General features: G+C 38.9%; 1 long non-coding RNA gene across 1 annotated transcript in view; it reads right to left on the bottom strand.

Annotated features, from left to right (window-relative positions):
• Positions 1–978: 978 nt before the first annotated feature.
• The window catches only part of LOC125483556, a 54535-nt gene continuing 27887 nt past the window's right edge, over positions 979–27626 (bottom strand). Inside the window, exon 3 of the long non-coding RNA XR_007262505.1 lies at positions 979–1045. This is a non-coding gene — a long non-coding RNA (uncharacterized LOC125483556). The remainder of the gene's footprint in view (positions 1046–27626) is intronic.

The following is a 27626-nucleotide window of genomic DNA, read 5'->3' as shown; positions in this document are numbered from 1 at the left end:
ACTAAAAATCTAGGCCACAAGCATTTTTGACCACAACATTACAGACATCTTCAACATTACAAATCAATCCTACTCATGGCTGTGAAACACAAGCAATGTTTTATAGTCTGGAAAGCTTCACCTCTGTTGCCTGAACACAATCTAAGAGTGCTTTCTCTTCTTTAACACTACCACTATCCCAATTTATATGACTAATTAAAGTCCTTCATTATAACTATTCTATAATTCTTGCACCTTTTTGTAGTTTCCTTGCAGAATTTGTTCCTTTCCATTCTTCTTCTTACTGGTTGGTGATCTGTAGATCACACTGAGTAATGTAATTTCACCCTGCTTGCTCCTTTGCTCGAGTCAAATCAATCCTGTCCGAGAAACATCTGAGACATCCTCTTTCCCCAGCAATGCCATGCTTTTCTTAACAAATACTGCCACATCTCCTCTTTTTCTTCAATGGGGGTATGTGGGGAGAAAGAGAATAAAGAATGAGAGGATCCAGCAGATCGAACCACAATCTTCTTGAGAGGAGACCAACAGTTCCCTGAAATCACCCCAAAAGGACTAACAAGGACTGCTACAATAAAAGATTCCTGTCTGAAAAGACTGGAAAACATCCGGGTGAATACTCGGCCTGCTCCTCATTCTACAAAACAGCTTTGAAATTGATGAAATGTTCTCATCTGCCATGGTTTCACACTTTCCTTATCTAATTAACTAATGTGTTGTATCTAAACTGCTGCTTTTTAGCAAACTCACTAAGCTATCAGAAAATTGCTACAATTTGTGGACTGCCTATCTTAGGTAACTGTGATCATGAACCCCTGTCAGCAAAATCAACACCTCCTTCTCAATTAATTCTCTTACTCACCAAACTCACGGTGATCCCACAGTATCCCACTGCACTCACTGTACTGCACTTAACCTCTTGTGTACACTACTAAAATTCTGAGGAATCTACAATAAGGTACTTACCAATTCAGTTTAGGTCGGTTAATTAGTTAGCTGATAGCACTCTCTCTCCAGTAGGGAGCTTGATTAGCTCCATTCAAGCCTGGAAGAAATTTAAAACTTAGGAGCAGTAAATTTAAGTAAGATGCTAATTGCAATTAAACTTACAAAACTAGACTTTATAAAAGGAGATTACCCCCAAGTTAAAAATACTCTCCCTTATTCTCAAACTCTCAGTAATTGCTTTCAGTTTCACAGCACTACAAATTCAAAATTTCTGATATCCTCATCATGGACTTCACAACTCCCAGTTCTTACATCTTAGATTATTTAAACACAGGAGACCATTTGGCCTATTGTATCTGTATTTGTGTCAGGTCTCAGAAAGAACAACTCACCTACTCCCATTCTCATACATTTTCCCTTTAATTTTGCATTTCTTTTTCTTTTTTCAGATGATTATGCATTTCTCTTTCAAAGGCCTTGATTGAATCTGCTTTCACCTCACTCCAAAACAGTCCATTCCAAATCCAAAGCATTTGCTGCTTCAAAAGAAGTTTTCCTTACGCTGTCATTGCTCCTTTTGTCAATCATCTAAAATTCTCTAAGACTGAGTCCAGACTCTCCAACCTGTCTACATAGCTCATCCCTGGAAACGTTCTCATGAATGTTTCCTGTACTCTTTTAAATGCCTTCCTAATGTGTGGTGTCAAGAAATGGATACATGTTCCAACTGAAACTGAACCAGTATTTAGTACATGCTCATCATAAGTTCTTTGCATTTGGGGTCTATACTCCTGATAATGAACCTAGGATCTTAATTCATCATTTTTTTATCTCATACTCTAATGATATGTGCATGTACAGTCCGAGATCCCTTTGTTCCTGTACACACTTCAGAATTGTATTGTTTATTTCATATTGACTGTCCATGTTATTCTTCTAACATGAATCACATCAGAATTCTCTATTTTAAATTTCATCTGCCATTTCTGAAAGCTTCTTAGTGCTCTTTTTATAACTTGTTGTCCATTTGCTTAACAATTCCTACATTTTGTCTCCTCTGTAAAGTTGCTTGGAGCTGGCTCCATCCAAAGTGTACTGTATAAATGCAATGTCTTTTATTAGTGAATATATGCCTTGTTGGTATGAATTTGATGTTTATGGTAGTTGGAAAAAAATGACATAAAACAGTGTTACTCACTACTTTATTTCAAAATCCAGAAAGCCAATTGACGTCTTGCTTAGAAAGCTTCTTTCCAGAACATATGTTATAATATAAACGTATGTTTTTGGATTGTATGCAGTAGTCCAAATGTAGTTTCACTGATGACCTGTATAACCGAAACATAACCTTCCTACTTTTGATTTCAATTCCCCCATAATAAACAATAAAATTCTAATAGCGTTCCGAATCATTTCCAAACTTGCACACTAACCTTTTGCAATTCCTGCATAAAGACATTCAAATTCTTCTGCATCTCGGAGCTCTGCAATCTCTCACCTTTTAGACAATATGCTTATTTTTGTTTCTTTCTGCTGAAATGGACGATCTCACAGTTTTCTTATTCATCCTTCATAATCTCCTGATATCTCCTCTGACAGTGCTGTAAACACCTCGCAAGACCTGCCTACCAACTTTGTCTGAATTAACATTACCCACATGGTCTCTGGCCAGTTCATCTGTTTCGTCAATTTATCAAAAGAAATGAAAAAGGCCTCTACATCTTTTTCATCAAATTTTGGTAATGTTTTGACATAATTGTATATATCCCTACCAGGCCTTTGGCTACGATGAGTTTGCTTATCATCACTATCTTCCTTACTAAACCTACCTTCTACCTTCATCTCCATCTTTTTAAATTGACTTTCCTGTCTAATGGCCAACTTCTGAAGTTCAAACTCTCTCTTTCACTTTTTGTTCTGCTCAGGTGATTCTTTCCTTTTTCTTTTTGTTCAGCTAGAAACCTTCTTTCCCTTTCTTTCTCTTCTGCCCTGGCTATCTTTTCTTTTTCTTCAGCTAGGAATCTTCTTTCCCTTTCTTTATCTTTTAACTCCAATTGTCTAATTAGCAATTTAATTTGTTCTAACTTCACTACACTTGACTATTTCTCTGAAATACCTAAATGCTTGGCTAACTCTATTACAATTTCAGCTTTCGTCTTATCCCTAATTGAACCCAATTTTAGCCTGTCTGCTAATTCTAAAAGTGTTCCCTTTTTGTTGTCTTTCTAAATTTTCTCAGCAAATTTGGGAAGCATCTTCGACCCTGAGAACCTCTTTGGCAATGATAAGAGCCATTTCCCAACTTTTGATTTAACTAACAACAAGCAACCAAAATTAAACAGATTTTCCATTTCTCGCTTAGGTTTTTCTTAGAAAGATCTAGGACACCAGTCCCAAAGTCTGTTTAAATCTGCTGGGACTTTTGTACCCCAAATCTGTTCAAATCTGTCAAAATCTGTTCAGATCAGTTCAGATCCATTCAAGTTCTTTCAGATCCATTGAAATTAATTCAAATCCACTCACATCCATTCAAATCCCCAGACATGAGTCCCCAATCTGTTTTAAAGTGGAGGTTGAACCCCACTGACAATTAAAATTGAAACACCCAAAGAGAAGTACCTCACCCTACAATCTGTAAAACGAGTGTGAAAAGTGGTGTAACCTGTCTTTCAGCAACTTCTAGTGGTTAAATAAAATAAATCTCTGACACTCACTTTACAATCAACAAGTAACAATGTATTTATCTAAATCTAACATTGAACAAATTAACTACACTATTAACAAACTGAACAAACCCATTCTAATTACTATCTGTTCCCAAATAAAACAAGATTCTAATGGTATGCTGTTGCAATAGATACAAATTCCACTCATAAAATAAAAAAAATAGAATTTAGTCTCTCGTAATTACAGCCAGGTTATGTCATTCGGAATGCTCTGTGCCTTCTCCATCTATTCCTCTGTCAGGAATGCCTTCTCTGTCGATCCTTCTGTCAGGAATATTAACTAGTTGTGCCATAGGTACCTTTGTTCTTTAGATGGTCCCTTCTCTAAGACTTAGGGAAAACTGTGAGAGTCTACAATTCTCTCTTGAGAGATGAGAGCGGTTAACTCTGACAGATGGCAGCTAGCTCTCCTAGATTTGTATAACTGCCATTTTCTTATTTCGCCCTGATGACCTGTCAATTTCTTACACTTGGATGGGTCTTATGTTCTCAAAACCATCAGATTTAAATTTAGAGATAGTAGGAACTGCAGATGTGGGAGAATCTGAGATAACAAGGTGTAGAGCTGGATGAACACAGCAGAGGAGCAGGAAAGCTGACGTTTCGGGCCTAGACCCTTCTTCAGAAAAAAAAGGCCCGAAATGTCAGATTTAAATTTAATTGGTTTTTGGTATCTAAGTGCCTGGTTGAAATTGATTGGCTAAATTCAAAACTTGTTGTCTTCGTTAAAAAAAATGCTACTTGGGCTGCTAACCCTATGGCTTTTTGATACAAATGTTTCAATGTGGTTGCTCTCCGTGTACTTACAAACTTTCATGCTGTTGCTCACAGACACCTGTTTTAAATCTCTAACCATAGATAAAGCACATTATCTTTTAAAGGCACCACGCAATGCACCCCCCCACCCCTACCCCAACCCCGGCCCTCAGCATCTTAAAAACAGCAAATTCTAACTTCCGGCCTCCCAATCCACAGGTACTCTATCCAACGTCACAACACCCTCTAAAATCATTCTGTTGTCCACTTTTGTAGGAGTACATAAAAACAGAAAGCTGGTGTAGGCTACCATGCATGAAGACTATGAATGCAGAGCCAGGTGCACTTAGAGCAGCAAGAAGGTTGACAGACATTGGTTAAGAGAAAGCAAGTCCAGCATTGTCTCAGAACGTGAGTGTTATTGTAGTGGTTTAACTTGAAATTTAACCTGAAATATAAGTTCTATATTTTGTGGTCAGCGGTGAAGGGATCAACACTCGCCATTGACCGAACGAACTGATGTCCACAAAGATTTAGGAAGCTGTGGAACTTTAAACGCCATTTTTTATGACTTTTACTCAAGCATTCATCCTGATGAAGGGTCTAGGCCCGAAACGTTAACCTTTCTGCTCCTATGATGCTGCTTGGCCTGCTGTGTTCATCCAGCCCTGCACCTTGTTGTCTCGGATTCTCCAGCATCTGCAGTTCCTACTATCTCTGGAACAACCTGTCAGATTGTCTTTCAATTAGATTGAAAAATTCTCACTGAGAGCAAACCACAAGCTAAAAAAAAAGATAATTCAACTATTAAGTGTTTTACAGAAAATTAATTGAGAAATGAGACATACACTTGGGATTAAAGTAGAAACTGTAAAATCATTAAAAAAGCTAAGAAAAATTAAAATTATGTTTAGCTTTTAAAAGTCAGGAAATATTTATCAAGGAATAGAGAGAATAACATCGTATACTTACAAAACTAGTTTCTCAAAACTAGAGTGTTGGTTCAGCAGCAATTATATCTTATTTTGCCTGTAAATACCCAATTGCACCCAATTTAACAGAGTTCAACATTTTCAATGTTCTCTTTTTATAGAGAAAATAGTCCTTAAAAATTTGGAGTTCAGGTAAATTCATTGATTTCTGTGCTGATTGCATTTGTAAAGTCTGTAAATGGGTACATTATGTAACATTGTGATGTACCAGCAGAAGTTCAGGAATTCCAACTTTATCTTTGAATGTGCAGACATCAGAAAATTGACTGGTTTGCAAAATAACAAAAAATGCTTACAGTTTCACTGTCAGCACAACTGTGAATTCCAGACCAATATAATTGTAAATTTTAGTGGTCAGGCCTGGGCTTACAATTGCAAATAACATTTATGCCCCACAATTGTCAGAAACACAGACACAGAAACATAGAAAATAGGTGCAGGAGTAGGCCATTCGGCCCTTCGAGCCTGCACCACCATTCAATACAATCATGCAATCTCAGTATTCTATTCCCACCCTCTCCCCATACCCCTTTAGTCACAAGGGCCACATCCAGCTCCCTCTTGAATACATAGGTGGTGACCATCTGAAACAAAAAGATTCCAAGGACTTCCACTCGACATTCACAGGGGTTTACCATCTCTGGAACCCCACTGTCAATATCCTATTGTCCAGAAATGTAACTAGGCCAGTAACAAATTTACTGTGGGTGCAAAACTAGGTTAGAGTCTGAGAATTCTGTGGTAAATAACTCACCTTTTGACTTCTCAAAGACTATCCTACAAGGCACAAGACAGAGGTTCAACAGAATACTCTCCACTCAGTGAGAAGTAAACCATCTACAAGGTATACTGTAGCAACTTCTCAAGGATTCTCTGAAAACATCTTTCAGACTCATTATCTCTATCACTTAGAAGGATAAAGACAGTAAAAGCATGGGAATCATCGCTTGTGAATTCCTCTCTCAGCCATTCACCATCCTGAGTTGGAAATAAAGTACCATCCCTTCAGTGCCACTTGGTCAAAATGCTGGAACACCCTACCTCTCAGCATTATTGGTGCATACATCATATGGTTTGTGGCTGTTCAAAAAGATTGCTTGTCATAATCATCTCCAGGCAATTAGGAATGTGCAATAAGTGTAGGTACTTATTAGTTTCTTCGTCCTCTGTTAGATGCATTCTAAACAAAACCTCCCAATTCTCAGAATTTCTGGCAATGTTATAGGCATCTTCTAAAATCTTATACAATCCTGAATTTCCTTTGTTAGTCGCGATTGATTATTTTTGAGCATTTGGCACCACATATTATGAATAAATACAAAAATCCTCCACTCTGAATTTTACTCTATGATTCTGGTTTGTGCAACAAGTCCACAACTTTAGTAGCATGAGGTGACAATATATGAATGAATCTAAATTGAAACATTTCTTTCTGTAACTGGGCATTTCACCACAATCAGTGCCAATCGCTGAACAATCATAATTTGCACTTTATCAACATCATACCATCTCAGCTCCATTCCTGACAATTGCATTAATGTTCATACAAGACATTGGTGAGGCCACTTTTGGAATACTGTGTACAATTCTGGTCACCCTTCTATAGGAAGGAAGTTGTTAAACTTGGAGAAGGTGCAGAAAAGATTTACAATGATGCTGCCGGGACTGCACGGTTTGAGCTACAGGGTGAGGCTGAAAAGGCTGGAGCTATTTTCCCTGGAGTGTCGAAGATTGAGGGGTGACCTTATAGAGGTTTATAAAATCACGATAGGTCTGAATAAGGTGAATGGCCATGGTCTTTTTCTTAGGGTGGGGGAGTCCAAAACCAAAAGCATTAGGTTTAAGGTGAGAGGGGAAAGATTTAAAAAAGGACCTGAGGGGCAACATTTTCATGCTAGGGTGGCACATGTATGGAACAAGCTGCCAGACAAAGTGATGGAGGCGGGTACAGTTACAACATTTAGAAGCATCTGGATGGGCATATGAATAGGTAAGGTTTAGAGGGATATGGGCCAAATGCTGGCAAATGAGACTCGGTCAGATTGGGATGTCTGGTCAGCATGAATGAGTTGGACTGAAGGGTCTGTTTCTGTGCTTTGTGACTCTATGACTCTATAACAGTAAAAATATGCAAGATGCTTCTCAGCTATTCACACAAGTGCAGCATTACATTCTATTAGCTCCATATCAGTATCATTCACTTAATGGAAATATGTTGTACGTATAATACCTACAATTATATGCATACACCCACTTTGGTAGACCATACTGCAAACCTCGAAAAAGTATTAGTTAGATAGCATACTTGCAAATCAATCCACAGTAGCACAGGTGGCACGGTGGCTCAGTGGTTAGCACTGCTGCCTCACAGTGACAGGGATCCAGGTTTAATTCTGGCCTCGGACGACTGTCTGTGTGGAGTTTGCACACTCTCCCCGTGTCTGAACAGGTTTCCTCCAGTTTCCTCCCACAGTCCAAATGTATGCAAATTAGGTGGATTGGCCATGCTCAATTTCCCATAGTGTCCAGGGATATGCAGGTTAGGTGGATAAGCCATGGGAAATACACAGGGATAGGGTAGAGTGGTGTGTCTGGGTGGGATACTCTTCAGATGGTTGGTGTGGACTCGATGGGTCAAATGGCCTGTTTCCACACTGTAGGGATTCTATTCTGATTAAAAAACTCTCTTCAGATACAATTTGAATCACCAATCTTAAAGTAAATATGCCAAGAAATAATCTAAATTGTGCTGTACAATAAACACAAAATGTACAGATTTCAGTTGATAAGTTTGGTAGATGAGCATTTGATGTTTTGCTGTTTTAGCAGAGATATCAATTCCTTTAAGCGAATAAGGGAAGGTCATAGAAAGACATTAAGCGTGCTCCATTAGTACCACCATGAAAATTCCTTATAGGTCCAACAGCCAACATGTGGGACGCAAGAAAGTGTCATTTTTCAGAACGCCTAATAGTACACATTTAAACTGCTATTATGGAAAATAACATTTTAATTAATGGCAGTTCCTTCAGTTCTCTAGAGAACTTATAAATTATATCCACAAACTACAAATATCCCTTCAACTTTGTAACTTGAAAGTCATTTATAAGTCATTTATGCACATACTTCTCAGTGGAGAATCTTTGATTAGGAACTTAAAGCAATTCAAGAATTGAACTTCTGTTTGATAATCACTGATGTTCTGTAATTATTCAGTAGTATTCACAGTACAAATTGAATCTTGCAGCTTTCTGGGGAAGTGTGGAGTTTCCACAAAAAAAGTCAAAGAGGTTGATTAAAGAGAATGTTGTACTTTAGAGTATTTAAACGTCTTTTTCAGAAAGGAAAGGTAAAGTTCACCATACTGTGCAGGGGTTAAATTCCTATCATTGATATGAAACATTAGCCAGAATTTTACTGATTGGCTGGCCACCTAACACAACAATCACAGAGCTGAGTGGCAGGAATTCCGATGTAATTAGTGAGCCTTGGTGCTAGCAGCTTACACATAGCTATGGCCTGGATGGCTAGACAGTTGTTATTCCAGTGTAAATTGCATGGGGACCGCAGGGATTGGAAGCATGGCTAGGTGGACCTCATTGGTTATGACATCCTTGATTGAGGCCATTAACCTGGGCCGATCAGGGAGCCCTAGCTGACAGATATAAGCAGGGGATTCAGGAGGTCTCCTCAGTCTAGGGGCTAGCTTTGAGCTGGCTGGTCACAGCTCATGTAAATAAAGTGTGACCTGGTGGTGGAATTTGAGCCTCTGTATAGTTATTTCAGGGACCCTGTGGAATCCCGATTATAACACACTCCAAAGGAATTGCCCAGAAAATTGAATTTTCTGCTGGGCTATTCCTCTACACCTGGAAGCCTCTGAAAATCTCCATTTAAGTTGGAAACTTTGAAGAGTTCAGATAACATTAAGTAAAGTAGTTACTCAGGAAAAGTTAGACAACAAAATGTAATGACTAACTTATGAGTAACTATTAACGTGACCCCATATGTCCCTCACACATGCCCAATCACACCTTCCCAAGACACCTTACATCCCAGATTCTCACCCAACACTGGCTCTCGGGACCCTACCCCCATCTCCTTGTGGGATCCAAAACCACACTTTCCACACTGGCCCCAGACCTGTTATTGCCGGACCTGACTTAAACCACAACCAACCCCTGCTGCCCCCAACCAAAACCGTGCCAAATGCCAGACACTTCTGACTCAGTGGAAATTGCCTGGGAAATTAGAAATTTCAATGGGCAATCCCCTTCTGTCTACAACCCTCTGAAAAATCCCTTTATGTTGGAGGATTTGGAAGGTCACATATCTGTTGTGTTAATAGTTACCATAGAAAAGTTAGATGATTCAAAACCTAGTCTAACTCTTGGGTAACTATTAAGCTGACTCCAAATTACCAACCACTCCCCTGACCCCTATAACATCTGGACCCCTGAATACTACTGCCCCCTTGACCAGAATCACACAACCCAAAATATTTTACCCCTCCAGGATAGGACACCCTCACCCAGCCCCTGCCACCAACCTGATTCTCCAGTGGCCCAGACACACTCTGCACTCGCCATCCCATGCTACTGCTTCTCTGGACACTTCATCATTTACCTGTCACCCTATCATTCTGCCACACTGCTTAAATTATACTTATCTACCTGACATTCTACCCACTCATCACCGTAGATTCCTGGCACACAACTTACCTAGTATCCTACTTACCAGACACTCTAGCCACCTGTTACCCTACATCTGGCACTATACTTGTCTGGCAACATACCCAATCTGGCACTTTACCCATCTACCATCATACTTACTTTGTACCCATTTGAACAGCATCGTCAGATACAAAGAAACAGCAAGCTCAATATTCAGTAAAAGAAAAGCTATTCCACCTCAAAATATTGCAATTAAACCAATGGGATTTGAAAAGCATTTAGTGTATTGTTTTGCATTAGTTTCCAAATAGTTATTTCTACAATATTTCCCACTTCTTGAAGAAAATAAACAAATAATGTTCATAACAGATTCACCTTCTGTTATTTCCTTGTAAGGATTTGTCTTTTGCCTCCACTTGAAAAATTTGGGACAGGTTGGCAGGAGCACTAAAAAGCACTGTATAGAGTAGAAATTGAAAATCCCAACGTTATTCTTTTATAAAGCAGTGGATTATTGTTCAGCAACCAAATCTATCTAATTATGTTAAAAACATTGCTGAGTAACTGGGGAGATATTTGATCACATCACACTATTAGTTTACATTGATTCCTTAGGGACACAAAGCACAGCAGACCACTACCTGTTCAGCCCATGTATCCCTCAACATAGAGTCAGTATGAATCAATTTCTCCTTTATTGTGTGTTAAAGAATTTCCAAGATAGGGAATTGCTCTTATTGATGCTTTGTGGAAACAGAAGTGTTACACACTGCTTTCTGTGTACTGGAAAGTCAAGAAGACACTGAACAAAAGTGAACAATACTGAAGCTTACTGAGAGCCTAAAGCCCAAAAAAGGTTAAAGTATACCCTGCACTTCCCTCCTCACTCACAACATAAAGCCCTTAACCTGACTCATTGCTATGAAAATGAAAGTATTTTTGTCTTAACAAACATTTGCAGGAAGTACACTCCATTATCCACATAGAAAGCTGAAACTGAGGGTTTAACAGTACCAATTTACGTAAAGAAAGTCTGTTTTCCTTGTGAGCAAAGGTGCCTATACTGAAAGATTATTTGCCATGGAAACAGAGTGAAAAGCATGCCTCCCTACATGCACAAAGCACAAGAATACTCAACACATTCATTATACATTCAGGCAATGAAATGACAATGCCACCCATGTGTGTGAAATTATACATTGACCAACTTCCTGACATTTTGGTTTGAGATAGACTGGAGTATTGCAAATAATCACATTTATGCAACAAAAAGCTGTTGTTACATGCTATATGAGTCAATATATATTTGTACAATAGCAGAATAATATCATAAGCAAGGTTGTCAGGATTGCATTAGAATTAACAAAGATGGATTTACCTTCCTGTGAATTACATCTTGTAAGCACTAATGGTAACTAGGTCGTTGCCTACGTGGTTAATGACTGTATAAAAATTAAGAAGTTTAACTCTGTGCAGCAAGCACCATGCACTGAAATTCACACACATCTTTTCACCATCTTTGGTAGGGATTTTGGAATCTTTGCTTAGATTGAGTTGTACTAATTTTCTGTTTATTTTGGTGTTTTAAGAAAAGTTATTTTTATTGCTGCATCAAAGAAAATTGAGTGGAATCTCAAAAGTTAGAACATATGCTTGCCCAATTAAATATCCTCTCTAAAGGACTGTTTTCTACTTTGAGCATACACCAATGATATACAGGACTGCAAGCAAAATGTGGTTGCTTTCGAAAATGAGCTATTTTTAGTTTTTCTGTCTGTTCATAAACTGTCATCCAAATCTTCTGTTTGGGAGAACATAATGGACAACCTGCTGTTAAGGTTTTTCCAATGACACAATTGAGCATCCCCAAGATATTTGTGCTATAATGGGTCAGAGATATCTCAATCTTTAACTTTTTTTCCCTTCTTCTGTATAGAAAAATACCTGACTTTCAATTGCTATCTTCCAATAGCGCAGTTATTATTAAAAATTTGTAATCCCGGGATTAAAATCCACGATTCCAAATGCCAATATTCCATGACAAGTATACTGCACACCAGTAAAGACTGGCACCCTCCAAACCAAAGAAAGTTCAATTGACAAATATTCTACCTGGCACGTTAATGTGAATGATCTCCAAAGATTTAACTTCTCAGATTTGCTCTCTGCTTAGCAAAATAAATTCATGTAAAATAGAGGCAAAATATATTCACGACACAGGGACAACAATAAACCACATTGGACCAATGTTGCCATGAATTTCAGTCTGATTGGGCGTCAACTAAACATCATCAACTCTCTGCAGATCTGACATGTTTTATTCAATAGGATATCCAGAAAATACATTAATAAGCTATGACTTGGGAAAGAAGAAATATCATCCTGATTCATTCCCAACACAATATTTATCAGACCTTCCTTTTTAATTCAGATGATGTTTTAGATAAAAATGAAACATAAATCATAACAATAAATGGTCAGCAAACATTGAACATTATTCAGTAAATTCAATACAACATTCTTTTTGGAAAATGACAATCTGAGCTATATTCCAATGAAACTGAAAATAAGCTAAGCCCTTATTTCATATAATTTTATTTGAACTAATATTACCATAAAAGTGTCATTGGACCATAATTTAAAATACATCTTGTTAATTATTTTAAACTAATCCTATCAATTCCTTACAGATATTTGTATGCCTGTATTTATTGATACACAGCATCAATAACACAGAACATTTCCAGTAGCCAAGGGCTAGGTCAGATTGTGAGGTAACCTTGACCTACTTCTTTGAAAAATGATGTCCAATCATTCAGATCCAGTGTTGTCATTAGAACTTGACAGTACTAGTTTCACAGAACTTATGCTAAATCCCTCTTGTACAAAGTTGCCCTTGGAATTTCTACCATTGAAGAAATTATATTCTCAGTAATTATAAGTGAAATGCTGAATGATGACCATGATTACATAATGGGCAGGTCATTATGGATGCTTTTTACAAACCGATACCTGCCCTATTCAAGGGTAAGTAGAGAAAAACAAAGGCAGCAGGAGGAGAAAATATGAGCTCTGAACAATGTTTGATTTATTTTCTTACACAAAGAACTGGGAACACTAACCAGGTTTCAGCACATGAAATACAATAGCGACAGCATTCACAGATAACTGCAGTGTGAGTGTTCTGTTAATAAATGCTCTTACCTAAGAACTCGGTTTATCCAGAATACTGCAACTAACTAATAATTTAAAGCTGTGCTTAAAAATTGAAGTCTTGTGGAAATATAGCAACCAAAATAATGCCTCTCAATCGTAGTTTTTAACAAAAGCCATTTTTTCCCTTCCTATTATTTTATCACAATCCTAAATTAAAACTCAGTGTTATTTTTACATGTCATTAATAGAATTGTGCTTCTTAAAATTGGAGTTTGGAAAAGTTTTAAAGTATGAGAATTGAAGGATTTCATCTAAATGGGAAGCATACCCATTACTTCCTCTAAAATTTACAACCTGGATGGAACTAAAAACATTTTGGTTTCACAGAACGTAGTTTCAACAAAATATATCTAAAAGAACATGACTCCAGATATATCATGTAAAATGTTAAAATGTAAGCGGCATGGCAGTCACTGGATGCACATATAACAGTGCCATTTCAAAAAGTATGTTATAGACAGTGCCAGGTCCTTGCAATCATGTTATTGAGATTCAAAGAAAGTTAAATTGAATAGTCCCTTGACTATCTGATACATAAGACCACTGTTTCAACGCATTTAGCTGAGGCCAATCTCAAGAGATTAAAAAAAAACCCTGTGGTTTGTATTTATGTGGGAGATAACTAATCAACAAGACATAGGAGTGACAATAACCTGCTGTCCTTTACTTTGAGGATGACCTCATTTGTCCACTTCCCCCCCCCCCCCCCCCCCCCCGTATCATGGACATTCCTTGTCGTTAAACCAGACCAGGCTGCTGCCCTTACAAAGTTTGTGCAGTCTGAAGCCAGGCTTTCGTGTACAAAGCTGCTTGATGCTGTCCTGTAAGGCCATTGATAGTCTCCTCCATTGAAAGACAGAACCATCTACTAGCCACTGGAGCACTGGTCAATGCTGGGACTACATTATGGAGGGGAAACAGGATGTCTCCCTTGCCGGTCTGCAGACAGGTCACCAGAATATGCCTGGTGGTCCGTCTATATGCCACCCGTCCTCATCACTTTCACTACTTCTGGTCTCCTAGCAGCAGAAGCAGAATGGGGACTTAATTCTTTTCTCAAAGGAAGTTGGGGAGGCAACTGGTCTTGCTTCACCATCTGAGAAAGCACCGTACATGAGCAAAGGCTACTGAACAACCGGCAATAAAGAAATACATAAAGTGAATAGTTGACTTTTGTATTTAATACAGATTATCACAGCTTAATAAAAGTTCTATTTTACAAACAGGTACTTGGTAGTCCAGATCTTATAATTTGCTCAAAAGAGAGACATATTACCAAAGGTTTTTGTCTTGCACTGATCAGCATAAATACATGAATGCCAAATTTCAAAGGATGAAAACAATTTATACCACTGGAAAGCAGGGTGCTAATTGATTCACAAGTCAATTCTTATTTATCAGCGAGCTTGGAGACCCTACAGTTTTCCATTGTTTTCCCTATTTTGTACGGGAAAGTCTAGCATTAATGCTATTTTTAAAAGGCTCAGTGTCGCTTTCCTCAATGTAATCAATACTTCTATTTAGAACACCCAATGTCCCATATGCTTTGTTAACAACTTTCTCAATATGTCCAGCTATCTTAAAAGAGTTATGCACTTGCACCTGCAAGCCCCTCTGTTCCTGTACACCTTTTATATTGCCTCTCCCTATCCCTTCAGTGTGCACCACCTGACTTGTCTCTATATTAAATTCATCTGCCACTTGCCTGCCCATTCTGCTAACCTATTTATGTCCTGTTGCATTTGATTAATTTCATTCTTCCTGTTTGCCACTGTTGCAAATTTGGAGTCATCAGTGAAATTTTACCGTTTCCAATATTCAAGTGATCAGTTGGGGAACATCTCATTCTCCAGTCTCATTTATCATGACCACAATTTTTCTTTATTCAATTTGACCCTGATCATGATCAATTCAATTAGTCTCAATTTTTTTTAGCTAACCTTCTTTCTGGTACTTATTCAAGTGCTTTCTTTAATTTTTATAGACATTCACAGTATTTCTCTCATCAATGTTTTTTGCTTCATCAAAGAATTCAAATCCATTAAATCAAAGACAAGCTGTATTTTACAAATCCATGTTGGCCCTCCCCACTGAACTTAAACCATTCCATTTGTCAGTTGATTTATTTTATTTTCTCTCTGATCATGATTTCTAAGACAAAACACACCACTGACATCAAACCAGCTGGCCTTTATTGCTAGTACTGTCCTTACATACTTTCTTAAATAAGGATGTAAAATTTGCCTCCACCTCTCGGTTTGTTAGCCAATCCTCTATCCATGCTTATATACTCACCCAACAACATGAGCATGTACCTTGTACAATAATCTTACATGTGGCACATTATCAAATGCATTTTTGAAATTCAAATACATCTGTTGATCCTCTTTATCCAGCCTTCTCATTACATCCTAATAAATTGGTCAAACATAATTTCCATTTCACAATACTATGTTGACTCCATGTGATTGTATTATGTCTTTGATATATCTTACGACTTCTTTAATAATGGAATCCAGCAAATTCCCAATGATCAGCCAATAGATTTCTGCTTTTTCCTTCCTGTTTTCTCCTTTGACAAGCAGTTTTATTTGAGGATCTCCAATCTACTGGGACCTTTCCATAATCTAGGTAATTTTAAAAGATTCTATCCAATGCAATCCACTATCTTTGCAGACACAGGTTGACTTGCCTGTTTTTCATTACATGAATTTGTCCATTATACTTTCTCCAGTGATAATGACTGTTTAAAGTTCCATCTTTCCCTTTGTCCCATAATTCTGTATTATAATTGGGATGCTTTTGGAGTCTTGTACCATAAAGGCAATACAAAGGACTTTAGGAGGACATCAACAAGCTTGTAGACATGAATGGACACACAGTAGGTGAAATGTAAGGCAGAAAAGTGTGAAGTGATCCATTTTTTAGAAATAATGAGGGGAGGCAATGTAAAATACACAAGTTATAAAATGGGTGCAGGAGCAGAGGAATCTAGGTGATTATCTACTGATTAATAAGTCACATTGGATCTTGGGCTTTATAAATGAAGATTTGGTGCACAAAAGCAAGGAAGTTATGATGAAGCTTTATCAGTCTTGGATTTAGCCCCAACTGGAGTCTTCCTGACCTACGTGGACAAGATTATAGGAAAGACTGAGACAAATTTGATGGATATTGACATTCAACAAATCAGTCATACATTCCCACCTCTGAGGCCTCTTCCTAGGCACGGAGCATTTGCAGAGGCTACCTAGTGGAAGTGTTGGGTGGACAGTCTGCACTATTCTGTCCACTTTGGAGTTGATTGTGGCTGCTGCCAGGAATCCTCCCAGTGGCAGTTAGACACCCAACTCAGGAACAAGGTTGACAAGTGCCTGGAGCTTGTTTGCCAGCCACAAGCCTGGGTGGCCTTCTAGATATTTTCTAAACAACCTTATCAGTGATGTTATGATACACCTCTGGCATCCTGTTCCAGACTAAGGGATGTTACCCCTGCTCAGTCACACATCATTTGTGACTTTAGTAAGAGCTGTTTTCGCACTTTGAGTTGATGGGAAGGATTCAAACATGGATTTTCAAGAAAGATGAGCTGAGATTTTGGCACATTATCAATGAGAAAACTTTGAGAGGTTACAGGGAAAAGATGGAACAGGACCAGCTGAGTTTTTCTTTCAGAGAGTTGACATAGATACAACAAGCTAAATGGCTTTCTTCTAACCAGTAACAATTCTATGATTCTGTGTGTACTGGACATGGGAAGTTGTATCTCATCATGTGAATAATATGAGGCAAACCAAACATTACACGATCAAACTAACTGTGAATTTCTCACTCTTGGGAAGGATATTTCCACTTGCAGTTGAAGGGCTTTATCAACTGAGATTCATGACGTCATGTTTCACAGCGGTTTTTCTTCACCTTGTAAATTATGTGTCCAGGTTTTACAGTGCCCCTGTCATGGCACAGTGCAGCAAGAGAGGTTGAAGTTCATCATTGTTATTCACACCGCTGGTACCATATCTAAAGCCCCGTTGCACATAACTTCAGAAGCCGCCTGTCACACTATGCTACTCCATATTTGTCATTGAGGATGAGGCTCTGAAAGTGAAGCTCTCTCCCCACTTTGTGGACAGAGAGCTGTTAGACAGGGATGGAAAAACATTACAAATAGCTTCCTAGAGCCTGCTCTACCATTTAATATGTCCATGGCCGGTCCTTCATCTCAACACCATACTCCCACCCTCTCACAATGTCCTTTGATGCCGTTATTTATTGTTTAGAGGTCTATTTCTTTCTTTGATATGTCAACGACCTGGCCTCCGCAGTCTTATTGCGGTAAAGAATTTCATGGCTTCAGTGCCGTCTGAGTGAACAAATTTCTCCATATCTCAGTCCTAGGGATATTTCACTGTGGCCCCTTTTTGCAGACTCCCAAGATGGAAAAACGTTGTTCCTGCATTCAGCTTTCTCAGCTCTAGACAGAAGGGTTGTCCATTTCCTGTGAACTGCGAAAGAAGGCCACACCATCAGACGCAGCCAGCATGGACTCAGATAGTGGCCCGAGTCTATGCTATGTCCCAGATTCAAAGGAATGTACAGCAGTGTGGAGAGAAGGTTAATAATCTGGTGTACCCCAAAATGGTAAATTCCACTATCTTCCCTGCGCTACCTTACACTTGTAGGGCTACTACTATTCACTCTAACATTATCAATGTATATATATCTGCCAGCAATATTCATGGGCTTCATCTTTCACTTTTGCATGTAACATATCCACTCAACAGTTCTCACAAAACTCATCCTTTCAAACTACTATTAACCCTTCCTGCCATTTGCACTTTTCATTCACTCACTGGAAAGACTTCTGCACCCCACTTCTCCTGCATCACCTCTAACTGCTTGTTAACTTGATATGTTAACGGAGGTCTTCAAGAAACAGTTCAAATAATGTTTATTTCCATATGTATGCAAGAAAAGCTAGTCTTATCACCATGGAATGTGAAACCAATGCAAATAGTTCCAAGTTTTATCCGAAACATTATAATATACATTTACAACACCCACATTTCTGTGTTCTGGTGTCTTAGCTTTCTAAGGTATTCTCTGTATTTTACGCAAGGACAGCTTTATCTTGTTGATAGGACAGCTCCAACACTTTAAGCTGCTTTCACACATTTGTGGTTCCCATTTGCTTTTACAATATGACTGAAATGATCACGAGCCATGTTGGGAATGGGCAGCCCTTGTCTCCCAACAGTCATCGCTGTATGGCCTTGAGAACTGCTGGAAGGAAGTAAGAACTAGTGAATTCTCTATGTAATAGTTATGTTAGCTCCAAGGATATTTGGCGTAGACTTCCAAGATTTGGCAGCAATGGTGGAGGATAGGTTGAAAATTGATGAAGTGGAAGCAATTTCTGTTCATGAACTCTTTTTTTTGGGTCGGTGATAGGATATTCTCAAAGCAACAAGGGCCCAGTCGATAGTGTCCTACACCTGGAGGAAGAGAGCAATGCTAGAGGATGCTACTGCCTGGGCTGCTTAACTCTCATCACATGGGGGAAGGTATCAACGGCCATGACATGAACAAAATGGCATCAATTACATCTCCTATGCATTTGTCTGTCAAGGATTGGAAGGTAGCACATAGGTCCCCAGTTGTTCCACGAAATGAGCCAGCGGCATAAAAATTCACGGCAACTGTGACCTTGATAGTCACCAGGATGGAGTTGCTGCCCAGTCCTCTGAATCCAGCAGGTCCAACTCCAGTGGATGACACAATTCAGTGATGATGGCCCAGAACATCCTTCATTGGTATGTGCAATGTCTCTCTGAGAGCTGAAGAAAATGACAGTGAGACCTGTTGATGTAGAGTCTCATCATTCTCATCTGTCTCTTTGGTGGATTTTTACCCGCTACCTTTCCTTTTACAGGCTATGTAGCAACTGCTGAAGCTTGTTGCTCTTGTTGGGCTTGCTGACAAAGTCATTTCAGAAGTCTCCATCATGCTATCTTCTGATTTGAAGTGAGGGTCACGAGGATTCCAGTCACAGTGATGCCTAGGTCAGATCCATGAGCAGATAATCTGCAGGGGATGTCAGAAAGAGAATACCATTTTATTTCAAGAATTCACCAGATCTCACACCCATCACAATGAAGCCTCACATCAAGCCCTCATACAGTGTGGCATGGAGACTTCATAAGGAGTTTGTCATCTTTCTGTGGAGAGCTCTGATATGTGGAGGTTTAAACAAACATATATTGCACAACATTGGCGGAGTATAATGCTGCTAGTAGACCAATATAATAGCCCCACCCACTCAAAGAAAAGGTAACCTTGCACACCATAGACCATGTCTTTGCATACTTCTAGTTCAGTGTGGAAATGTGGCAGCTGCAAAGTCTTCCAATTCTACCCATGGAATGTGGTTCTGATGTGAAAAGATTAGGTGACACTTTTAAGTACATTTCTCTGCGTACATTTGCTTAACTTGTGTGACGATAGAACAATTAGTGCCCACATTATAACGGCCATGAATGCTCAAGGCCGTAATTCCTAAATTGTATTCTCGGACAGTCAATGAGCTGCAGCTGAAGTGCAAATTGAAGCCAGATGCATGGCATTACTGAATTACTGATGTCATGATTGTTATTATTGTCTCCAGCAGAACAGAGCAGATTCCAGGAGTCCAAAATTCTGCCCTGAAAGGTGATAAAAACAGATCTTATTACATCCACTTTGCATTCAGTCATTCATCAGTCGTTTTGTAAAATTATTGCACAGTTGGCTTTTGACCTGACATGGCAAGATTCCACCTGTGGGTGAATTGCAGGCTCCACCTGAGATGCAAGATGATGCCCCCCTCCCTTTATGTTTGCCTTTGTGTTGTTGGTTCTCTCTTCTCAAAAAAAATTCACCCAACTGGGTCTAGCAGGATTGGTTGTGCTTGATCTGCAGGACTGACCATCGCCCAAATCCTGAACTGCAAAGACACACATCCTTAGACCCTAATCGGACCAAGCAGCCGGAAATTGTAGGGACCCCATGACTGACTGTGACCATACTGCCTGACTGGTGGCAATCTCCCTTGACCATTCTAAGAACTCCTTCAAATTGACTTTCAGGCCTGGTGATTTAGTTGAAGCACATGCAGTGTGTTAACATGTAAGTTGTCAGCACATGCTGCAGGCTTGATGCTGACATAGCACAGTGCCACACAGCAACATGTTAATCCCATTCATTATTCAAAGCTCTCGTCTGTGAGGAGCTGACCACTTCTTCCTCTGCACTAAAAAACAGTGCAAGCCACAGAGGCTGGCAGCTTCCAAGTTAGTGGAAAGTGAGTGAGCACGAAGACAGCAGCCAAGAGCCATAAGATATATCCTGTGAAGATGCTTGAGCTATGTGTGAGTTTCTTGCATGCAAAGTGACCTAACAGAAGAATGCAAATTATGGGTATCACTGAGCTCCAGAAATTTACAGGAATGAAATAGTGTTTGAATTGGTCCAGGAACTGCCATGATGATATGCTGAGACTGACAGTTTGTCTCTCCTGATTTGCATGGATGAAGGATCAGGGAAAATGGCGGCCATGGAGTATGCAGGGACAATTTGGTGAAACCAGAGTTAGATGATGATTAGGAGCAGCGAGCTGCAGCCAGTGGTACCCACTCTGAATTCTCTGCTGGGAATTTGCATTATCTAGTTTCTCGCAAAATGAGAGGAGAATTGAAAGTGGCATGTAAATAAATCAGGTGCAGGGCTGGATGAACACAGCAGGCCAAGCAGCATCATAGGAGCAGAGAGGCTGACGTTTCGGGCCTAGACCCTTCATCAGAAAAGGGGGAGGGGAAGGGGGTTTTGAAATAAATAGGGAGAGAGTGGGAGGCGGATAGAAGAGGGATAGAGGAGAGGATAGGTGGAGAAGAAACAAACAGGTCGAAGAGGCGGGGATGGGGCCAGGAAAGGTGAGTGTAGGTAGGGAGTTAGGAAGGGGATAGGTCAGTCCAGGGAGGACGGACAGGTCAAGGGGGCGGGATGAGGTTGGTCGGTAGGAGTCCGAAACGTCAGCCTCTCTGCTCCTATGATGCTGCTAGGTCTAGGCCCGAAACGTCAGCCTCTCTGCTCCTATGATGCTGCTTGGCCTGCTGTGTTCATCCAGCCCTGCACCTTGTTGTCTCGGATTCTCCAGCATCTGCAGTTCCTACTATCTCTGATTCGATGTAAATAAATCAGGTTGATTTAATAATGGGATGCAAATACCTGAAAATAAGATAGTCACCACTTAACAGCAAGATCCAGAAGTCATCACTTAAGGTTTAAGGGGAAAATCAGAAAACATTTTCTCGTCTTTGTGTTATGATTCCAGCTAATGGTATTACTGTACAAGTCACATCCTTGGTTGAAGTCCAGCCTAATAGATGTGTTTTGTTTTACTTTTCATTTCAATAAAGTTATCTTTCACTGAAACAAAGACATATAAGGCTGTGAAGTTGGTTTTAACAACAAAACATAATTTTGTTCCACTAAAGGAAAATGTGAAATAGAATAAAACAAGCTATCTGCATAAAACACTGGGTTAAAGATTTCAAAACGCAGGGTAAAATACAATCCCATTAATCCCAACAGAACTTCTCTAGAGTATTCACACCACAGACAATTTCCTTCTCTTTTACATCTCTGGGGCTAAATTTAACTGTGGTTCCAATTCCCCACTTTGAAAACCTGATTGACTCTTCCTTGAGTCTTCAAACAACAGAGCTTAAATTTTCTCAGCTTCAAATAATACCTCAAGGCTTTAACAAAATATATCCGCCTGAAACTTTCAAACTAAACTCCTTACACTGAGATGCCCTAATTCTTAACAGTTGTAAACTATCTCTTGCCTTCAATAGCAACAGTTGTTTTCACATCCAGCTTTGGCCAAGATTTCTGTAAATCAAAACAAAATGGTGGCTTTCATTCAATGAGTATTTCTCTTAAACTAAAAAAAAATTCCAAATCCTCCTACCCTAAAGCTAATGCACTGGATTCAAGCATGAAAAGGTTTCCCCCCATCCCACCCCCCTTATTATGATCTGTAACTTTGGTATTAATCTGACTTTTTCCTATTTGTGGTTATGTTTTATTTTATTCTTCCTTTTCCCCTTGTTCAATTCCTCTTTAAATGCTCTACATCTGCAATATCTTTGGTTCTGAGGAAATGTTCATCTGCAGAAGAGACAAAATTATCATCCCTCACTACAAATTTGGGGTTATAATCTAGATTGACCTTTGGCAAAGTCTATAACGACTCAATCTTGGTATACTTTCATAAGCATTTAAGTACACAGTTACAAGGTAAAAGCAAGCACTGAATCTTACACCGCCATGTTAATGTCCCTAACTCTGGGCCAGACAATCTGCGTTCAACTCCCACATGTCCCAGAGCTGTGTCATAATGTATCTCAACAGGTGGATTAAGAGTTCCTGTGGCATAGCGGTAATGTCCCTGTCTTTGTGCTAGAGGTCCAGATTCAGGTTCTATCTGGCCTAGAGATGTATCATAACATGTCTGAAAAGGTTATATTCAAAATACTTGTAAGCAAGTACCCCAGCTTCAGTTTGAGTCCATTTATAAGGGCACAAATGAATTCCTAGATAATGCCATCATCTGCCTACAATTACAAACAACCTAGATAATAATTAACACCTGTGTTGCTAAAGGTGTTACAAAAATAAATAAAATGTACAAATAGTGCTTATTTCTATTGCCACTCTTTCATGTGGCTTGGTAAGCATGTTTGAAGAAGAAAAGGTAGACTGAAACCACAACCAAAAGTAGCTGGGAAATTTGGGATTTTGGTATCATTTCAGGCAAGTGTGGAAAATGTATATAGGACATGGAAGGAAAGCAAACAGTGTTATTAGGAAGGTTGTGGGAGTAAGAAAGAGGACAGTCAGTTAGCACAAAGGAAGGTAACTATGGCATATACAAGTACATTGTAAGTAAAATGATAATTAAGGACACAGGGTCATTTTATATGTAAATAGGTGATTCAATATTTTACCCCAACATTTACAGAACAAGGTAGAACTAGAACTGCAACCATGCCTAAGGAGACGAATGAAAAATTGCTTCTGAAGATGAACATTCAAAAAGAAACTATATCAAAATTTTATGTAATCAAAAAATAAATACTTCACCAGGTGCAGAAGCAATTCCAGATAAACTATTAGAACATCCTTTGAGGGATAAATGTAAGGATTACTTTGCACAATACCCCAATAAAGATGGAACCTGTAGATTACATGAAAAGAAGGGGAAGATCCTGTTTGAACCAATCTCTTATATTAAATTGATGAAGTAACATCCTAATAAAACTATAGGAAGTTCAATGACACACTCTTCCCAGACTTCCATAAGATATTTGTCCAAGATATCCACAAAAGGTTATTAGTTGAACTGAAAGATGTCAGGTTAAACTGAACACGTGAATTGATAAGAAACCGATAGAAGGCTAGAAAGCAATGCATGCTTAATACATTACCATTGGAAAAGTTCTGAGTGGAGAGCTCAGTGCAGCCACTCTTTCAATGCTGGGTTCAAGGTTCCAACGTTCTTTGTGAAAATGAGAAAAGCGAGTGAAAAAGGCACACGGGTGAGTATACAAAGCATGGCAGAGATGTTTGCTCAACATCACAACAATTATACAGTTCTTCCCTAAGGTTTATTTTTCTGCTTTGTTGATTTTCTTTAACTGAAAAGCTGAAGGAATAAGTATTTTGATTAAGAGATTCTTTCTCACGAAGGAATCTTCAGTCCAATTCACATCCAACAATCTGTTCTGAAAACTCTACTCACATTTTCACAACTATGGTGAATTGCATGATAGTGGAGACCATCCAGAACATTCTAAATACAAAACCCCACAATGTTCTAAAACAAAGGTCACCCTACCTATCCTCTAAAAAAATTCTGGATCTGTGTCAGAATTTATATCATCAGACCTATTGAGCTTCCCCTCCTTGCTGTCTTTATTTCAGCCCTCCACCATCCATAATATTCTGCTTTTATTTTAGAAATTTTGCATTATTACTTCTGTCATTGAAGATATTAGTTTAACCTCTGTTTGTGATCGTTCTTGTCTGAAAACAATTTATAAATGTACAATTAAATTCTATCATCAGAACAAAAGAAAAAAGCAGCAGGGTTGAAAAAAAAACAGGATTGAAAAAAACCCTTCTGAGGAAGGGTCACTGGACCCGAAACGTTAACTCTGTTTTCTCCTCCACAGATGCTGCCAGACCTGCTGAGCTTTTCCAACAACTTTGTTTTTGTTGTTGCTGGAAAAAAAAACAGTTCCACTCAATGGAATGGAGAGGTGTGAGTAAAGGTCACTTTGGAACTTCAAAGTCAAGACTAGATGGAACTAACAGATTTATTTATACTGCATAACCAACTCTTGTCTGGTACCTGACAACAGTTTTGATTTTAGGTAAATTAATCTTCCATTCTTTCAGTAGATACTTGCATTCCATTTTTTCAGACTTTGCACGCTTTACTGTCACAAACTTATCTTTGAAGAACTTTTTAAATGCTCTGTCTGCATACAAAACCTGAATTTTATACATTCACACTCAATACACCAAATATAATCTGCTTCTGAAACACATTAAAAATTACACATCATATTCCTCATGCATTGTATGACATCCAATAACTTGCTGTTTTAGAATAAGGATAAAACAATGCGTATGAGAAAATCCACATTGTTATGATCCCAACATTGACAGAATGAACACAAAGGAGCTCTGCCACTGATCCTGCTGAGCTACAGTGAGATTTAAAAGCGGATCTGTTCCAGTTTGGGACCACATCTCCATTAGTCTCTTTCAAAACCCCCAATTCCCTTATATGCTAAACATGCTGTATTAAACCAATGGAAGCTTGTTGTTCAGGAGGATAGAACATTGCGGAGAGTAGTTCAAGTGACTACTGACACCAAAGAAAAGCTTTAAAAGATTAATAATGATTATTCTTCTCCCTCAATCTTCAGAGACCAGGTGCTGACACCCCAAACTGCATTTACAGGAGGAGCTCGTTGGAGAGTCTAGGAATTTTTAATGACAGATTTCAATTTTCCAAAATAGAAACTATTTGCAAATGCAAAAAAAAGTAATTTTGTCCCTGTTTCTTGACAATTCAAATATTCATTTTTAAATTTTTGCTTTCATCTTCTAGGTTCACCTTCTGAAGTGAGCAAGATAGCGGTAGAGGACATTGGTTAGGCCACTGTTGGAATATTGTGTGCAATTCTGGTCTCCCTGCTATAGAAAGATTTTGTGAAACTTTAAAAGGTTCAGAAAAGAGCTACAAGGATGTTGCCAGGGTTGGAGGTTTTGAGCCATAAGGAGATGCTGAATAGGCTGGGGCTATTTTCCCTGGAGCGTCAGCGGCTGACAGGTGGCATTATAGAGGTTTATAAAATCATGAGGACATCGATAGGCTAAATAAACAATGTCTTCTCCCCAGGGTGGGGGAGTCCAAAACTAGAGGGCTTGGTTAAGATGAGAGGTGAAAGATTTAAAAGGGGCCTTAGGGGCAACTTTTTCACGCAAATGGTGGTGCATGTATGGAATGAGCTGCCAGAGGAAGTGGTAGAGGCTGATACAATTACTTTTAAAAGGCATATGGATGGATATATGAATAGGAAGGGCTTAGAGGGATATGGGACAAATGCTGGCAAATGGGACTAGATTTATCTAGGATATCTGGTTGGCATGGACAAGTTGGATCAAAGGGTCTGTTTCCATGCTGTATCTCTCTATGAATCTACATGTAACTAAGTAAGACCAATGCTACCTTACAACTGCTAGATGTGAGATTCCTCTCCGTCTGATTTCCTTACCTCATTGGAGAACAATTTTGGTCAGCTTTGTCAGGATTTTCCAATGTGGCACAAGTGAGATTAGGAACAATCCATCTGGGGAACTCCAGGCAACAAACACCCAGTCTGCTCAATCCCGACAAATTATAACTACAAATTTGGAGAGGGGACAAGTGCCTCTTTTTCCTCGAAACAAATGCTCAAAAACTCGCAAGACATTGTAATTGACTTCAGATAAATACTTGCAACCAAACAATTTGATGAATTTGCAGAAAGAATCATTTCAAACTATAGACTGGTATAGTACAAACAGCCCACAGCATAAATCTCACATGCTACACATAAAGGGTGCATTCCACTTGTTGATTGGATCTTCAGGGGAGGAATAAAGAGCTGGATGAATCCATTCCCACACTATTACAGTAGGTCATATGTTATGTTGACATAAGTAGCTCAATCTACAATAGCTGTTTAGATGTCACCAGGGCAGAGAGCTTCTCTTCCCAAATGGGGATGAAACCATTAATCTCAATGGTCAAGTCACAGGAAGACAAAAGAAAAGCAGAAGAAAATGTACACAGGTGAACAGAAAATGATTTTTTTTTCCCTGTGTTTGAGGACTGTATACTAGCTCACACATTGGAAGTTTTTCTTCTCATCCAGACAGATTCAGCTTTTAGTTGCATGGCTAACTGTTACTCAGATCTACCATCTTCAGTTCATTAAGTTTCGTCTATTCTTCGTTAGGCTCTCGAATGGAAAAGAAACATTTATTATCCTCATTTGTCCCTCTTCAAATAACATCCCACCTGTCAACCAATCCATACAATACTAACAGCATCTGTGAACAATTTCTGTTGCCCAGATATTGCAATTGAGAAGTGTAGGAAAAGGAAGCAAGTGAGATATGCAGAAAAAAATTATAAACTTTATTGAAATAAGATTTCTACATTCTAAAGTATAGTGCTGGTCAGTTTTTTGTCATGACCACTTGTTCATTTTAATGCAATGTTTACTCCTGCACCAATACTATTTGCCAGCTAATGTGGAATGAGCTACTTGTCAGAACTGGATGCAAAAAGAAAGCAATGTCCCTCAGGATGCAAGAAACATTGGTCTCTTCATCATTCCACCTCATGGCCTCCTTTTCGGCTTGTTTACTGTATTGCATCCTTTGTGGCCTTTTCCAATTATCCTGACTGATTGGCTTCAGGCCTATACATTTTATTCCTTTTCTCCTATTCATTTCCTTTGTCTAAAGTTTATATAACAGCTCTTTGATAGATGAGATAATAAATTGAAATGAGACTTTTTAAAAAAAGTCTCTGGTATTTTCAAGTAGCAACTTCTAAAATACTTCCAGTTCCCACCAATGAAAAGGGCAAAATCTGTTGCAGGAAATTAAGCAATCTCATCCAAATGATTGAAGTGTAAATAAATGCAATG

The sequence above is a fragment of the Rhincodon typus genome, chromosome 7 (assembly GCF_021869965.1).
Source record: "Rhincodon typus isolate 14 chromosome 7, sRhiTyp1.1, whole genome shotgun sequence".
Lineage (NCBI taxonomy): Eukaryota > Metazoa > Chordata > Chondrichthyes > Orectolobiformes > Rhincodontidae > Rhincodon > Rhincodon typus.
Note: the sequence above shows the minus strand (reverse complement) of the source record. Positions and strands in the feature narration are given on the sequence as shown.